General features: G+C 45.6%; 1 non-coding gene across 1 annotated transcript; it reads right to left on the bottom strand.

Moving 5' to 3' along the window:
- Positions 1-695: 695 nt before the first annotated feature.
- Trnaa-cgc (transfer RNA alanine (anticodon CGC)) lies at positions 696-768 on the bottom strand. The gene has a single exon. It is a non-coding gene; the product is annotated as a tRNA-Ala (tRNA).
- Positions 769-5,036: the final 4,268 nt, after the last annotated feature.

The following is a 5,036-nucleotide window of genomic DNA, read 5'->3' as shown; positions in this document are numbered from 1 at the left end:
TTCCACAGGACTACATCCAGCATCTCTACGATCGTCTCCATGGGAGAATAGCAGCCTGCATTGCTGCGAAAGGTGGATATACACTGTACTAGTGCCGACATTGCGCATGCTCTGTTGCCTGTGTCTATGTGCCTGTGGTTCTGTCAGTGTGATCATGTGATGTATCTGACCCCAGGAATGTGTCAATAAAGTTTCCCCTTCCTGGGACAATGAATTCACGGTGTTCTTATTTCAATTTCCAGGAGTGTATATTATTGAGATATCTTAGCACGTCTTTTATAAAATTTCAAAACGGTACTTACTTAAAAAACACGACTCGTACTTCCTGAACGATTCAAAACACCCAAACAACTATTGGGCAAGTAATAGCACTCAAGGCGGATCATACAAGACAAAAAATATTTCGCTCATCGTGACACTTGTTCAGTTACAAACACAGAATTATTTTTCCCGTATTCCTATGTAAACTGTCCATATCCTGCCAAGTACAGTGTCGACGCGCTAACTGTTTCGTACGAGGAGGAGGAGGAGGAGATTAGTGTTTAACGTCCCGTCGACAACTAGGTCATTAGAGACGGAGCGCAAGCTCGGGTTAGAGAAGGATGGGGAAGGAAATCGGCCGTGCCCTGTGAAAGGAACCATCCCGGCATTTGCCTGAAAGGATTTAGGGAAATCACGGAAAACCTAAATCAGGATGGCCGGAGACGGGATTGAACCGTCGTCCTCCCGAATGCGAGTCCAGTGCGCTAACCACTGCGCCACCTCGCTCGGTTGTTTCGTACGAACACTCCCCCAGTGTCCTTGGTGAAGTAACTGCAACGCTTCTTTTTGCAAAGCTTTAGGGATCAACAAACGTGACCTTTCCATCGTCATTTTGAAGAATCACACCTTTCTGTACAGCGAGGCTATTCCGACGTGCAAAGTATCGCCGCACTACAGAGTTCTTTATGCTGTGCAAGGAACGAGGCCAAGATGTGCGAAAGTATGTTATCAAAATGTTCAAATCTGAATCAGCTTCCGTGGCCTGTGCAATTTTCCTGTAGTTCAGCGGAAAAGATTGAAGCAATTCAGAATCCTGAGCATCGATGTGTCACAAGATGCGGCAGAAGTGCCGAAGTCTGTGTCAGGGCCAATCGGAAGACGTGAAAGTGCATCCGCATTACAATGTTGAGCCGTCGCACGATACACAATCTCGTACTGATACTGAGACAACAAGGCCAGTCTTTGCAATTTTGGGGCAGTTCGTACAGGAACCGTTTCGTCGGACGAAACAAGAATTGCAAAGGATTTTGATTCGTTACTAACAAGGGAACCTCCCCATCGCACCCCCCTCAGATTTAGTTATAAGTTGGCAGAGTGGATAGGCCTTGAAAAACTGAACACAGATCAATCGAGAAAATAGGAAGAAGTTGTGTGGAACTATGAAAAAAATTAGCAAAATATACGAACTGAGTAGTCCACGTGTAACATATGCAACTTCGAGGTTATTGTGCAATTAGGAGCCACGTGGTCCTGTGGTTAGCGTGGGCAGCTGTGGAGTGAGAGGTACTTGGTTCAAACCTTCCCTCGACTGAAAATTTTAATTTTTGGTTTTCAGACAATTATTACTGTCCGTCTGTCCGTCCGATGCGATCACTTTTTTGGGAATGATAATCACATCCACAAGAAAACCTAAATCGCCAAGGTAGAAGAATCTTTTTACCCATTCGCCAAGTGTACAAGTTAGGTGGGTCGACAACATATTACTGTCATGTGACGCACATGCCGTCAACAGTATCGTATAGAATATATCAGACGTCTTTTCCTGTGGAGGAATCGGTTGACCTATGACCTTGCGATGAAATGTTTTCAGTTCCCAATGGAGAGGCACGTCCTTTCGTCTACTAATCGCACGGTTTTGCGGTGCGGTCGCAAAACACAGACACTAAACTTATTACAGTGAACAGAGACGTCAATGAACGAACGGACAGATCATAACTTTGCGAAAATAAAGAAAGCAAATCTTTCACTCGGGAATGGACTTGAACCATGGACCTCTTATTCCGCATCTGCTCACGCTAACCCCAGGACCACGGCGCTCCTGCCTGCACATCACCCTTGAAGTTGCATATGTTGCACGTGGACTACTCAGTTCGTATATTTTGCTAATTTTTTTCATAGTTCCACACAACGTCTTCCTATTTTCTCGATTGATCTGTGTTCAGTTTTTCAAGGCCTATCCACTGTTCCAACTTATAGCTACATCTGAGGGGGGTGCGATGGGGAGGTTCCCTTGTAAGCAGAATTATCTGCCATAATAGTGGTGGAATTTCGTGACACGATACACAACAGCCAAAACCTCTTTCTCAATTTGTGAATAGTTAGCTGTGGACAACACTTTTGATGCGAAAGCGATAGGCCTGTCCTTATCACCAATTCTGTGCGAAAGCAGTGCACCAATTGCGTAAGAGGAAGCGTCAACTGGCAATACAACTGGTTTGTTAGGATCAAAGTGAACTAAGCATCCATCACTCAGCAATGCATCTTTAAGGTTCTGCAAAGCTACTTGGCACTCATCTGTCCAAAGAAAGGGTTCAAAATGGTTCAAATAGCCCTGAGCACTATGGGACTTAACTTCTTAGGTCATCAGTCCCCTATAACTTAGGACTACTTAAATCTAACTAACCTAAGGACATCACACACACCCATGCCCGAGGCAGGACTCGAACCTGCGACCGTAGCGGTCGCGCGGTTCCAGACTGTAGCGCCTAGAACCGCTCGACCACTCCGGCCGGCCCAAAGAAAGGGGACATTCTTTCTACACAAGCGATGCAATGGATCCGCGATTTGTGCACCATAATCTTTCAGTGACTCTTCCCCCAGATTCACGGATTCCGAGGACAGCACGGCCACAGCAGCCGCAGAGGATGTCTTCACGACACCCCCGGGACGACCCCATGGAGACGGAGCCTTAGCCTCCTCTGCCTCCTCTTGTCCTCTCCATCTACATCTACATCTATACTCCGCAAGCCACCCAACGGTGTGTGGCGGAGGGCACTTTACGTGCCACTGTCATTACCTCCCTTTTCTCTTCCAGTCGCGTATCGTTCGCGGGAAGAACGACTGTCTGAAAGCCTCCGTGCGCGCTCGAATCTCTCTAATTTTACATTCGTGATCTCCTCGGGAGGTATAAGTAGGGGGAAGCAATATATTCGATACCTCATCCAGAAACGCACCCTCTCGAAACCTGGCGAGCAAGCTACACCGCGATGCAGAGCGCCTCTCTTGCAGAGTCTGCCACTTGAGTTTGCTAAATATCTCCGTAACGCTATCACGCTTACCAAATAACCCTGTGACGAAACGCGCCGCTCTTCTTTGGAACTTCTCTGTCTCCTCCGTCAACCCGATCTGGTACGGATCCCACACTGATGAGCAATACTCAAGTATAGGTCGGACGAGTGTTTTGTAAGCCACCTCCTTTGTTGATGGACTTCATTTTCTAAGCACTCTCCCAATGAATCTCAACCTGGTACCCGTCTTACCAACAATTAATTTTATATGATCATTCCACTTCAAATCGTTCCGCACGCATACGCCCAGATATTTTACAGAAGTAATTGCTACCAGTGTTTGTTCCGCTATCATATAATCACACAATAAAGGATCCTTCTTTCTATGTATTCGCAATACATTACATTTGTCTATGTTAAGGGTCAGTTGCCACTCCCTGCACCAAGTGCCTATCCGCTGCAGATCTTCCTGCATTTCGCTACAATTTTCTAATGCTGCAACTTCTCTGTATACTACAGCATCATCCGCGAAAAGCCGCATGGAACTTCCGACACTATCTACTAGGTCATTTATATATATTGTAAAAAGCAATGGTCCCATAACACTCCCCTGTGGCACGCCAGAGGCTACTTTAACGTCTGTAGACGTCTCTCCATTGATAACAACGTGCTGTGTTCTGTTTGCTAAAAACTCTTCAATCCAGCCACACAGCTGGTCTGATATTCCGTAGCCTCTTACTTTGTTTATCAGGCGACAGTGCGGAACTGTATCGAACGCCTTCCGGAAGTCAAGGAAAATAGCATCTACCTGGGAGCCTGTATCTAATATTTTCTGGGTCTCGTGAACAAATAAAGCGAGTTGGGTCTCACACGAGCGCTGTTTCCGGAATTCATGTTGATTCCTACAGAGTAGATTCTGGGTTTCCAAAAACGACATGATACGCGAGCAAAAAACATGTTCTAAAATTCTACAACAGATCGACGTCAGAGATATAGGTCTATAGTTTTGCGCATCTGCTCGACGACCCTTCTTGAAGACTGGGACTACCTGTCCTCTTTTCCAATCATTTGGAACCTTCCGTTCCTCTAGAGACTTGCGGTACTCGGCTGTTAGAAGGGGGGCAAGTTCCTCCGCGTACTCTGTGTAGAATCGAATTGGTATCCCGTCAGGTCCAATGGACTTTCCTCTGTTGAGTGATTTCAGTTCCTTTTCTATTCCTTGGACGCTTATTTCGATGTCAGCCATTTTTTCGTTTGTGCGAGGATTTAGAGAAGGAACTGCAGTGCGGTCTTCCTCTGTCAAACAGCTTTGGAAAAAGGTGTTTAGTATTTCAGCTTTACGCGTGTCATCCTCTGTTTCAATGCCATCATCATCCCGGAGTGTCTGGATATGCTGTTTCGAGCCACTTACTGATTTAACGTAAGATCAGAACTTCCTAGGATTTTCTGTTTTGGCTGCGTTTAAACTTGGAGTGAAGCTCTCTTTGCTTTCGCAGTAGTTTCCTAACTTTGTTGTTGAGCCACGGTGGGTTTTCCCAGTCCCTCACAGTTTTACTCGGCACGTACCTGTCTAAAACGCATTTTACGATTGCCTTGAACTTTTTCCATAAACACTCAACATTGTCAGTGTCGGAACATAAATTTTTGTTTTGATCTGTTAGGTAGACAGAAATCTGCCTTCTATTACTCTTGCTAAACAGATAAACCTTCCTCCCTTTTTTATATTCCTATTAACTTCCATATTCAGGGATGCTGCAACGGCCTTAT

The sequence above is a fragment of the Schistocerca nitens genome, chromosome 7 (assembly GCF_023898315.1).
Source record: "Schistocerca nitens isolate TAMUIC-IGC-003100 chromosome 7, iqSchNite1.1, whole genome shotgun sequence".
NCBI lineage: Eukaryota > Metazoa > Arthropoda > Insecta > Orthoptera > Acrididae > Schistocerca > Schistocerca nitens.
Note: the sequence above shows the minus strand (reverse complement) of the source record. Positions and strands in the feature narration are given on the sequence as shown.